This window comes from Nothoprocta perdicaria, unplaced genomic scaffold (assembly GCF_003342845.1).
Source record: "Nothoprocta perdicaria isolate Ctin4 unplaced genomic scaffold, notPer1 scaffold_21, whole genome shotgun sequence".
Lineage (NCBI taxonomy): Eukaryota > Metazoa > Chordata > Aves > Tinamiformes > Tinamidae > Nothoprocta > Nothoprocta perdicaria.
The window spans coordinates 1,154,856-1,168,601 of NW_020455316.1; positions in this window are offsets into that span (position 1 = coordinate 1,154,856).

The window sequence follows — 13,746 nt, forward strand, 5'->3', positions numbered from 1 at the left end:
TTTTTTTTTTTTTTTTTTTTTTCCTTTCTGGATACTGACCATGCTCAAAAGCAGAAAAGCAAAATGGGAGGAAAGTGAGCTAAATAAAAAGAGAGTAAAGGCACTGTTGCATTTTTTGTGTGATATTTTTCAGTCAGCAAGCCTGTGACACAGAGGCAGTGAAAAGGAAAATAGAGCACTTGAACAGGGTAAGTAACCTCAAGACAAAAAAAAAAGTGTCTAAGGGCTATGCAAGCAAACTAGGCAGTAAAGAACCAGTGATATCTATACTAAAGAAGGCTGGTGACACCTTGATTCTTTGATCTGTGAACTGTGTGACAGGCTTGCAAACGGATAGTTTATTATCTGGGAGGTGAATAGCAAAGTCCTACAGCGTTTCACAGGGTTAATATGTATAAAACAGCCATTTAGATATGTGCCAGGAATAGAGCGTGGGAGGAGTTTGCTTCTGCTTGCAAGGAAGTTGTACGTGTGCCTGTGTGTATATGTATGTCTGCGCGTACGTGTTTGTATGGAGCACTGCCGCGGTACTCGGCTGGTTGCAAGAGCTGCCTCTGGGAAGAGCTGTGCTGAAGCCGACCATGGAATTGCCAAATCCTCTTAATTCACCTTCTGATGATATTGGAGGTGGCCCAAGCCAGACCGGGACCTTGTTCTTATTTTCACGGAGAATCGCTACCGCACTCCAATGGATCGCACACCATTTAAACGCGGGAATAAGCATCTCATGATACCATGCTCCACTGCATCGGAACTGTATGAGCAAGGCAGTCTTGGAGAGGGAGGGAGAGAAAGAGAGAGAGAAGCTTTCCAGAATGACAAGAAAAAGAGACGCTCTCTGGTTTTGTTGTTTGTGACTTGATCTTTTTTTTTTTAAAAGAAATCTGCAGCTTCACGGTATTGGAGTAGTATATCTGTAAGCTTTGTATCAACAGCAATGAATTTATTTGTATCAGCATCAAAGCCAGATAATTCTGCTGTTGTTCTTACAATGATCTGTTGTTTCCCAGATCACATGGGGAATTCCAAAGAGCAACAATCTTCATGTTACCTGACATTATATGAGCTTAGTCCTCCAGGCAAATAACTCGTCTTTGGAAGAAGCTAACATCTCACCTAAGGTTTTTTAAGTGAGAAGTCTCTCCTCAGGTGCAGTCACTTAATTTTTTTTTTTTTTTCAGTTATTTTTGTAGTATGTTTAGCATGCAGTGTACTTATGTCCTTAATGTATAATATTTTTATTTAAATATTTTCTATTTTTATTATGGGATCTCTTTCTGTTAGATGTAAGTAATTGTGAAATTACAGAACTATAATTACTCACTCAGGAATCATGAAGTCTTTTGAAAGCATTCTGGTACCTGGTGAGTATAAGGAGACCACTGGGACTTTCCCTTCATCATTATTGCACATCCATATAAGCATGAAGCACTCCATTTCCAAAAAGTGGTCATGGTAATCTACAGATATAGCAGTGACAAAAATGTAGGTCATGTAAATGAACATTACATGATAGAGCATTCAAGACTAGCTTTGCAAATCAAATTATTCTTGAAGTGTAAGAGTTAATTGACATGAACAATTAGAACTGGGTATTTAGATATTTTGTGAAGAAAAAAATCAAAGGGAAAAAAATCTACTTCATTTTAAAGTAAAGCTGACTACTACTCAGACCTACATTCTTGAAAATAATTCAGTCTCTGAAAATCCCAAATAAGAAAAGAAAAAAAAAAAAAAAGGTTACTTACTTGATATGATTATTGAGTAATAAGACCATGTGTTTTACTGCTGCAACTCGATTTCCTCATTCTATTTCAAAAGTACAATATAACTCCAGCAAAATAGCATCTTTATGGTCCTATGGATTGACACCACAAAGCCTTGGTCTTCTTTTGAAATCTATGGAACTGTGATAAATCTTCATGGCTCTGTATTCTAAAAGAAGAAAGGATTAAAGAAAGATTTTCAAGAATGGCATATTACCTCTTCTGCACTGTTTGAAGATGAAAGGATTGCCTTATAGTGAGTTAGTAGTTATCAGTTTTTCCTGGGATTAGTAATTCAATGGAATTCATAGCAACAGAAAAATAGCTTTAACGCATAAAGTTTTAAGTTATAAACAATGGAAAACTGTTTCAAGCAACTAGGTTTAACAATTGCCTCATAGGTATGGGTTTAAACAATGCACATAAAACATCTTCCTTTAAGATACATGTTTTCTTAATTGTATCCAATAGCATCAGGAGGGTCAGACCTGGAAAAACAACCATCCTGATAGAATTATCTCTACTCGTTGATAAATAATGTCAAATGAATTACAAAAGATGTACAGCTGTTCACAACTGCAGACCGTAATTCACCTGTCTAAGCCGCCATTCTCTTTGAGAGTCTATGATTAGCACTGCTCTCATTGCTGCTTTAGTAATCATCATTTAGAGAATCACTTTGGGAAGTTCAGAACTGCTCTATGGGAAGAATAGAAGAAACTTAGACACTGCTAGAGATTAGAATCTGTTTGATGTGCAAAAATAAGTAGGTTTTTATCCAGCCTAAAATCTGTGTTACATTTTTTAGGAAACAAAATCTGTGTTGTTTCTGTGATAAAAAATGGACAGGTTTGCCTTGCATGACCTCTTTCCCTCTCCTCTCTCTCTCGTTCTCTCCTCTCTCTCTTTCTATCTCTCTATCTCCTTTTATTTTCTTTGTCCTTTTTCTTTCTTTTTATCTGTTTAAATAAATGGGAAATATTTGCTACTTGATGGCTTTTGAGTTCATTCTACAGGTGAATGGAAATAACATGACTTATGGATGCAAGTACTGGTTCCTATCATGTGCTCTGACAGTGAGTTTCCCTGCTTGCTTGATTTCCAAAGTGTAATTCAGTAGCAAACAAGGCCCATACATATACTAAGACCCTTAGAACACAATTTTCTATCTCCTAATTTACTTCACCTTTATACAAATTAAGTACAAGGATGTTCTTAATGTGATCCCAATAACAAATATATTATAAAATACTTCGACTAAAACTATTAAAGCAAAATTATTTATTTTCACAATTCAGGGTTGGTTTGGACTTCATAGTCTGTTTCCACTTAGCACAAAGTGTGGTTGCCGGGAATTATTGTCAACTCTTTCTCCCCTCCTTTATTTATTGGTGTATCAAAAAACTAAATTTCAAGCAGAGAAAGTCAGTAATTCCAAGTAACTCTAAATCTTCTTCCTTAGTAAAATAAATATAGATTGCAATATCAAGGTCTATTTTACACCTTCAGAAGCCGACTAAAGTTAATGAAAGTTCAGGTATGGCAAGGCTCAATACAGTCACATCAAAGTTGTATACAAAATTCCTTTTAAAAAGTCATTGAAAGTTAATATTAATTTTTACGAGGCAATATTGCTCCCATAAAAATAAACTAACAAATATGAAGCAGAGTTTAATTACCACATGTAAATACGCATGGAGATATAATGATTACAATACATTGATTATAATCTGTACAGTTTAACAGCCTATTAATGCCCAACATAAAGGAAATTGAACATCAAAATATGTGGCACTAAAACGGTAGGTATCAAAGCTGTTCAGCTGTAAAAATTTTAACATATCTTTAAAAAAATCTCACAAATTTGCTACCACTTTTAGACCTAACATTGACCTAACCTAGGGTCAAACAGAGTATCATTCTCTTGTTTAACTCTTCCCCTTCACTGCTGATTTTTTTTCCCTAATCTAATGACATCAGCCTCAGGCAAAAAAAAAAAAAAAAAAAAACATAAAGAGAATTCAAAGGATTCCAAATAGGCATGAAGAAAAAGTATGAAGAGTCTTCAAGGTCTATGTCAGGTCATGGAAATTACCAGACATTCCTTTATCTGAAAATAAAGAAAAGTCAGTGTTAATGCTCTTGTTCTTCGCAATGCTTCTGAACTTTCTATACACAGGAGAAAGTCAAGGGTTTGGGAGGGTTTTTTTTCTTTCTTTCTTTCTCTTTTTTTTTTTTTTTTTTTTCCCCCAGATAGTCAATTTGTTCCGGTCCACATCTTTTCTTTTCATCCAGAGAAACCAATTCTTAGCTCAAGAAACAACTTTCCAGATGAAAACATATGTAACATTTTAGTAAGCTAGATTTATGTCATGTAGGTCATGAACCTTTATTGTATTCCTGTGTTAAATAACATAAACAACCAAAAAAGCTGCTGACCACTTCTAATGAACTGGCTCCTCTGTTTCAGTTTGAAGACAGTTTTAATGAAGCAAAAAGAGGAAAGCTTGCATAAGACTAGAAGCCACAACAAATTGATTTTTTCCACTGCTTTTGTTACTTCATGGAAGATTTCCACAATGTGAAAGCCAAACATTGTTACAATGGATTTTTTTCCTACTACTTTAATAAAATGTATACCGCAATAAAATATATACCGCAAAATATCTTACACATATCCAAAATCTAAACAATTAACTGATTTAACATTTTGCTAAACAGAGAACAAATTGAACAAGAAATGTAAGGAGAACTATTATTCTATTATTACTATTTATTATTATTTTATTATTACTACTATTATTTTCAGCAAAACCTTTTAACTATATTTCAACTCAGTGTAGATAAAATTATCTTGATCACATGGCATTTCTCAAAAAGTATCTTGTGTGCTTGAAAACATTACACAAATGCTTGTACTAGGGGCATGATTTCTTAAAGACAGTCTGCAGAAGATCTGTCTAGTCTATGGCATCTGGAGACTTCTGTGTCATACTTTCTTTTCAAGAGTGAGAATGTGTCCAACCTAACTTTCTGTCTTGGAAGTTATTAGATATTTAGAGCTATCTTACATATGTGAATGATGCTTTGCAATCTGCAGTACAGCTCCATTCTTCGTGGCTTTTCTCTGACCTGCTCAGGTACCAAGAATAATGCTGCAGCGTTTTAGCAGTATCTGCTTTTGTCCTCTTGAGCCACTGGCTTTTTAAATGGCATTTTTTTGTTGTTTTTTTTTTTTAACAATATTCTTTGCAGGAAGCTAAGTTGGTTTTAGGCACATATGCAGTCATCATATTTACACATTTAGTATGGCTTTAACCTGATTTAAACATTAATTAAAAGCAAACACCTCCAACTGTCATTTCATCTCATCTTAAAATAAAAGAGATCAGAGTGAAATAGTATCTGCAAGTCGTTTTTACCTGGACTGGCTGCCTTACCTTTAGTTGGATAAAGCTAGGTAAGGTGATTTTTTTCCTGAATAATTAGAAGTTCCTTTCTTTCCTGAGCTGAGCATGACAAACCTGTTTAGCAAAATTATGTTTTCCTCACATTCAAAAGGACATGTAACTAAATATACAGGCAGTAATATGTGAGACTAATTGAATGGAATCACATCTTTTTTATAAGCTTGTGTTTTCCTCCTTCTGAGGTATTTTGTGTTCCTGTTAGAAAAGATAAAAAATGTTTGACAAGGTTTAACAAGAATGATAGAGACTCCTCCCACCACAGTATCATGGATAGTTATTTCTCCTGTGAGAGCAATTTTTTGAGAGTGGTGGTGTAATTTCTTTCAGTGAAAAAACACAGATGTCTGAGTGGTATTTTTTCTGGACTTTAATGGAAAAAAAAAATACAAATCTATCTACCTAGAATAAATTGTAAGTCAGAGCTTGTCAGTTTATCAGAAGTGCTTAAATCTGGTTAAGTGATGGAATCTGCCTGTGTGCCTTAGTTAAAGTTGCCTAATTTGTCTAGGCTCGCACTATTGATAGAGGAGAAAAGACTAATATTTATAGGACAATTCAGAAAGAAAAAAAAAATCAAACTTGAGTATTTGAGACACTTTCTGAAGCCCTCCGTGGCTGTAGACGGTGCCTGGAAGGATTAACCACCTATGATAAACCTACTAGACTTCCAAGACTTGGGTAAACGGTCATTTTATTATTGCATTATTTCCCCACTATAGATGGGGACAATCTTGCTTTCAACACCATTGTCCACAGCTCTTCAACATCTCAGGTTGTGACATGACTTGAACCACATCAAAAATGAGTTTGTTTTCATTTGCATCAGTTTCCTCATCTGGTCCCTCACTCACCTGTTCACAAAGCAAAGAGAAAAGAATGAGCATCCTTAGCAGGAGAGGAAGAAGAAAACGATTACTTCAGTCTATAACCACACAGATGTGTGCTACAACAAAGTGATTCTGAAATTTTGTTCTAAGATAAACACTTTTCATTGGCATTCCCTCCCAGCCATTTTAAGTATTTCATCTTTCAGAATACTATTTGCTGTGAATTCCTATCTAAGAGCCAGGCTTCACATTGTTTAACATAAAGGAAACAATAGAGCCAAAAATCAGTGTTGCAAATTCTAAGCAGAGAGCAAAGCACTTAGCTTTTAAGCACTGTCATACTGAGCAGCGCAATACCATAGCATCTCTTCTGAAACTGAGCCATGCAGCAACTATGCCTTTCCTCATACATTGTTGCGGACATGTGGTACGGAATCCAGCTTTGGAAGATTTGTGCTGCTCCCTGAATCTGACTATCAAGTTGTCACAATTCCTAGTTTTACAGTGTTTAAATATATTTCAGTACATTCTTCCACAGTCCTAATCATTAGGCTAGTGTTCATGAAAATAATAAAATGAATAGAGAAAACTCAAAAGCCAGTCCTCCTCCTCTAAATATTCTTATATATGCTGGTTGGTATCTTATGTGTGTGCATGTTTATGTATGTGTTATGTGTTTGTGTGGCAATGAATATCAATGTAGGTGTTTACAAGAAATGCCACTCATATATACAAATTATTGATTTTGCATAGGTTTGTTAGCACTCATTTATATGAGTTGCAACCCATGAATCAAAGTACTTTAATCTACCAAGATAATCCACACAACACAGCTTGGTTGCCATAGCACTTATCGTGAAAATTTTAGCTTCGGTTCATTGCTGAATTAAGTAATGCATTTCCAAGCAGCTATGCATACAGCACCGGTTCTGTAATATATTCTGTAGGAGAGAAACCAATGTAGTCATTCCTGCCTCACCAACCAAGGAATTTTTGAATGGGTTTCATCATAACCAACATTCAGAAAGCTACAGATATTCTGTCCCTTATTTGAACAGATTTCTGAGTTATATGTCTGTTTTTATTTATTTTAGAGCTTAACTAGTGTTGTTGTTTTTTGTATGGCTCCCTCAGTTTCTAAGAATCTGACAAGTGAGTGTCATTTTCCCTCATTTTCTCATATAAATGTGACTTCAAGTCAGAATTTGCACTGCATTTTGGCTGTGGGAAGTCTAGGTTCAAGCTCCATTCTGCCTTGGATTTCTTGGATGGTCTTGGACATGGTCTTTGACATGATATTAAGAAGATCAGAGGTTCAGTATACAGTACTTGCCATCTCTTGTGACACTCGGATCAAGTGAGGCATATATGAAGAAGGTACCTTTAATGGGAGGAAAAGTAATTTTCTCAAAGAAGTGTTCTATTTACCTTTCTTGAAGCAGCATTGAAAAGGAAGAAGAAAAGAGGAATACCCACCCCCTCCCTTAACTTCAAATTGAAATACAGCAATATAAAATGATTAGCAACTATCTTCCATTACAGAATGCAGGCACTGCTACTAACAGTTTAGAAAAACATAAACATAGCAGAATATCAAACATACCAGAAAGACACAAAATATGAAAACCAACACAGTGGGTGGTCTTGCATTAAAACCCACCCTTTCCCAGACTTGATGCATAAAAGTGTTGTGTCTACACAAAACAATGAAGCAAGATCCAGAATGTCAGGATGACACCAACATAATTTCCACATCTTTATATCCACTTCACGTATATCTACATTAAAAAGAAAAAAAAAAGAAAAAAAAAAAAAAAAAGGACTGTAAATGCTAACACACTTTTCAACTGGAATAAATTCTGCAAAAGTGTTTGAGCCATGTTCTGCCTCATGTATAAATTCTGGGACAGAATTTCAGAGAAGAATGGCTAGTTTCTATATCCAGTGGGACTGAGCTAATTACCCTGGTCAAGACAAAGCCATAAGGTATCTCAAACAGCGGCTACTTCTTTGGCTGCAGGATTATCCCTGGTCTTCAGCTCTTGAATTCTGCAACTCTTCCACATTAGGCACCAGATTTGCTTCTCAGACAATTTTAATTTTTAATGCTTGCATCTGGTAGTACCAACCACAATGGAGAAAAGACCTGTGTCAGTGTTTTGTTTCATTTTATGACACAGATTACATAATTTTGTTTTAAATTTGGAGTTTATTTGAAAGATTCTGTGTGTGTATGTGACACAAGCTCAGCTGTCAAAGATATGCTCGAGGAAGGAAAAAGAAGACAAATATGCCAAGTTCCCTGGGCATATTAAAGGTTCCAATTCTTCAAGTATTAAAAGTTCATTATAGAGATTAACAGATTGGTATTATCTAGCAGCAACACATGTACTTTGCCAGAAATTGAAGAAATTTTGCCGAAATGGCATGAAGTAATATTCATAAGAGAGGAATAGCATCTCCTGATTATACTAGATGAGACAGCAATGAACATCAGTTTGGAACATTAATTCTGACAGGCGCAGTGGCTGAGTGATACTTGTAGCTGTTGCATTAAACTAGGTAGTGTTCCCAGATGTAACCTCACATGACCCCAGTTAATGTAGTAAAAAAAATTGCAAGAAACTTTGCTCTCTTCTCTCCTAAACATGAATGTTTTTTTGGCAAATAACCAAACAGTTTAGACCAAACCTAACAGTTTAGAAATAGGCAGGAGATAAGACAGACTGGTTTAGAAGTCACAGTCTCCTAACTTGCTAGCTTTTCTCCTGTGATGCAGGATATCATAAGAAAAAATGATGCTCAAGTGCCTGCTGGTACCATTTAGGTGGTACTAAATAAGAAGTGGTCAAATTCAACTGTGCTGCAGAATATGCCATGAAAGAAAGCTGAAGGGCTGCATAGTCTCTGGCAGTCTCTGGAGGGAAAATGTGAACAGAAGAACAGCATAGAGTCTGGCTTCTAGGTTATGGAAATTAATAGTAAGTCAACACAGGTGCTGGAAACAGGGAGAGGAACAGGAATAGTGGAATAATATTATAGAACTCTCATTTTCAAATTTCATTTATATTTTATGGATTCATCTACATAGAAAGATTTAATCAAAGCTGCATGGAAAGATTTAATCAATGACTCCTAATTCTGTTTAAGTTCTACTCTTAGAACATGACACTCTTGGTCTATATGAATAATTTGCAGACAAGCTTGTCTGCCTTTAGCGAGGGTAGACACAGTCAGTTGTCAAAATTATACTTAATTTTATTTATTTGTTTTATTTATTCCTAACTAGTGTGTATAAATCAGCGTAGACTAATGTGTTTGAGAATGAGTTAATGGTGATATTGTCCAATAATCTTAAAAAAAAAAAAAAAAAAAAAAAAGAGTGGAGCTTGAAGATGTACTTATTTATATATCAGCTCTGTTGCACAGTGTAGATTAACTTCTATTTCTTCTTGGTTCACAGTAAGTTGCATCACTCCCCTTTTGAAATTTTGTTGTTATTTGAGCAGCTTTCCAGTGGTCCAAACAAACCACTTTAAAACAGTCATATAAATGTAGTGGCAAGAACGGAGCAGCAAATCTAACATTTTAAGTGCCAATTATTTGCATTCCAACTGCATCATGTATAGAACACTGCAAACCTTTTCCTGGAAACATTTTTGTGCAGCAAGTATAAGCAATAAAAATGAAAATATTCATTAAATAATCTCACTTGGTAAATTGCTTAATAAGTGGAGAAAAAAATGTGGTATGTATTCAAATAAGGAATTTTTATAATGCTAACTTCATCAAAGCTTCTAAAAATGAAAGAAAAACATTTCTGGATTCACTTTAAATTTGGAGAGAAAATCTTAGGTATATCTTCTGTTCTCCTTTCAAATTACAAGGAGTTAGAAATAAAATCTTATTCTTGCATACAGAAATTCCAGAAAATCCAAGATCTGATTTTCAGCTATTAGGAGAGTAAACTGTTTTGATATGCATGCTAGTTTCATTTTGATTTTTGCATATTTAATGAAATTTGTGACATAGTAAAAAAAAATAAAAAAGCTAAAAAGCTGTGAAGGAAGAGAACTTTTTCTTCATTCCAACCAGCTCTTTAAAATAGAATAAAAAATATCATTCTTTTTGCTGCTAAATGTGCTGCCTATATTGAGTAGCCTTTGAATATCCTTCCTTAGACCTGTGTGGATGAGCCAGGAGCTCCTGGCAAAACTCAAACAGAAGAAAGCAGCATATAGAATGTGGAAATCAGGACAGGTCCCTTGGGAGAAATACAGGAACATTGTCAGGGAATGCAGGGATGTGACAGGAAAGCTAAGGCACATTTGGAATTAAATCTGGCAAGGGATGTTAAAAAAATAACAAGAAGAACTTCTTCAAATATATCAATGGCAAAAGATTAGAGAGAATGTGAGTCCGCTGGTGAATGGAGTGGGTGCCCTGGTTACAAAAAACACAGAGAAAGCAGAGTTGCTTCTGTGTTTGCCAAGAGAAACTCTCTAGAATCCCAGGCCCTAGGAACAAGAGAAGAGAGCTGGAGAGAGTAAGACTTGCCCTGGGTAGAGGAAGAGTGAGTCAGAGAGCACCAAGGGAAACTTGATACCCACAAATCCATGGGCCCTGATGAGATGCACCTGAGTGCTGTGTGAGCTAGTGGATGTTATTGCTAAGCTGCTCTCCATCATCTTTGAAAGGTCCTGGAGATTAGGGGAGGAGCCTGAGGACTGGAAGAAAGCCAATGTCACACCAGTCTTCAAAAAAGGCAAGAGGATCCAGACAGCTACAGGTCGGTCAGTCTCACCTCCATCCATGGAAAAGTGATGGAACAGCTCATCTTGATTGTTGCCTCCAACCATATGGAGGACAAGAAAGTGCCCAGGAGTAGCCAGCATGGATTCATCAAAGGGAAATCACGCTTAACTAATTTGATATCCTTCTATGATGGAGTGACTGACTGGATAGATGAGGGGAGGGCGGTGAATGTCGTCTATATGGACTTCAGTGAGATTTTTGATACCATCCCTCACAGCATCTTCCTGGGCAAGCTCTGTGAGTGTGGGTTGGATGAGTGGACAGTGAGGTGGATTAGGAATTGGCTCAGTGGCAGGGTGCAGAGGTGGTGGTGATCAGTGGCACTGAGTCCAGTAGGAGGCCTGTATTTAGCAGTATCCCCCAGGGGTCTGTCCTCAGTCTGGTCCTATTCAACTTATTCATTAATGACCTGGATGAAGGGACAGAGTGCCCCCTCAGCAAGTTTGCTGATGATACCAAACGTGGAGGAATAGCTGATAGCCCTGAGGGCTGTACTGCCATCCAGAGGGACCTGGACAGACTAGACAACTGAACGGTGAGAATCCTCATGAAGTTCAACAAGGGCAAGTGCAAGGTCCTGCACTTGGGGAGGAATAACCCCGGATACCAGTACAAGATGGGGACTGACTTTCTGGAGAGCAGCTCTGCAGAGAGGGACCTCGGCGTCATGGAGGACGACAAGCTGACCATGAGGCAGCAGTTGTGCTGGTGGCCAAGAAGGCCAACAAGATCCTGGGATGCATTAAGAAGAGCATCTCCAGCAGTTTGAGAGAGGCAATTATCCCCTTCTACTCAGGCCTGGGAAGGCCACCCCTGGAGCACTGTGTAGTTCTGGGCTCCCCGGTACAAGAGGGATGTGGAGCTGCTGGAGAGAGTCCAGCACAGGGTTACGAGGATGATCAGTCTTAAGGATTCTATGATTCCAAAAGCCTCCTATAGGTTGTGTGTAGGAATAAAATCATATTTTTTGTACTACCATAGATAAATCTGAAGTTCATTTTACCAACCTATAAAAAATGAAACAGTAGCATTTGTAGGACTGGTGAAGCTTTCCAGCAATTAATGTCTAGAAATAAATATTCGATTGTTTTACTAATATAAAATCCAGGCTAAACTTTCTTATTTAACTCTTGATGAATGACTCTCAAGTATGTTTTATGAGTTTCTTCAAGTCACATCTGTAGACAAAAATCTCATAATTGGGATCCCCAATGCTGTTTATCTTTTATCTCTTTTTTTTTTTTTTTTTTGTCTTGTTAGACCTATCCACTGCAGTCTTTTTTTTTTTTTCTCTCAGAAAAACACATATTCAGATTTATGTAACTTCAAAGTCCTGCAAGGAATCTTCTCATTTTATCAGCAACTTAAGCTCAGGTCAAACAATTTTGTTGTTTGTTTTTAAATATGTGGAAGTGCTTTCACATCTTCTGCATATACTTTTTTTTTTTTTTTTTTTTTTTTCCTCAGCAGCATAATATAGCCATTTAAACCATCATTTTCTGGCCTAGAGTCTTTAATAATGATCTGCTTTAGTCAAACCAAATGAAATTAAGTAATAATTGCTTCTATAATCAAAAGCAATAAAAATCCACTTACTCTGGGCTATGAATTCCTTCCTTGCATTTTGCTTTGTGGTAGTGGATTTTTGGTGAGGTCTCTTTTATATGTATGTGACTGGTGAAGGGATGTATTGGATGTCCCAATTGGATTGGAATATATATTGCCTTGCAAGTTAAGATCAAAATCAGCACAACTTCTCTATGAATGCTTTGATGAGACTTTGATGAGGAAATGAGCAATAGAAGTGTTAACCGATTGAGGAGCTACTGATGCAGGACATCAATCAAGTTATAACCATGGAGAAGCCAACATGCACAGTGTTATTTTGTGTCCAAAGGGCCAAAGGAGACAGTATACCCAAGATTCGTAATACTAGTCTTAGGTAGGTGTGGGTGTCTACTTTGACCTTAGGAAAAACTACAAGACTCCTCCTCCATCATCTGCAGTTCAATGTCACAATTTAAATCAATCGGTATCTAAACAATTATTTGCATGAATATGTATTACAGCCCTAAGGCAATGTATCCCATTGACATGTGGTCCAAACTGCTGTCTCTTGGAAAAGAGAAAGTGCTGTTGAGGCAGTAATATATTTCTATTCATGACATAGGAATATACATATTTTCCACAGAAGTCAAAGGTGAAGAATGATGGAGTTCAACTAGTATGTCACAGTTAATACATGTAGGGGAGAGTAGATTTTAATTTTTGAATACATACCTTATGTATAACAAAGCATTGTTAAAATATTGCTGCATAACATTTGGAATAATTTCACATTCATTGCACATGCATGGTTCAAAATGTTGAAAACAAATGGTTAACTTTGCAAATTCCTTTCTTTTTTATTCAGTGCACATTTTTTACTATAGGTTTATGTGTGTGTGCAGTTATAATGAATTATTTATTTCTATTTGAAATGAAAAAGTCAATTTAGAGCTTATGGGTTTGTGTGTTTGTCTGAGGAAACATTAAGACTTATGTTATACCAGACACTGAACACAACCAATCTTAAGATTATTTTCCTGACACAAATATTTAATATGTATTTTTTTTATTATTATTGTTATTTCTATGAACTATGTGCAATGGCAAAAATCTAAAATTGATTGCATGGATCCAAACCAACACTTGAGTACCTACCATCTCATAATATACATCCAATGTTGATATATCAATTTACTAAATTATACTGTTTGATTCAACCAATTCCAAAAAGTTATTAACTTGTAAAATTGAGGTTATAGAACTTTTCTTCCTACACACACACACAAAAAAATCATTTTATTAAACTATTACTTTTAGTCA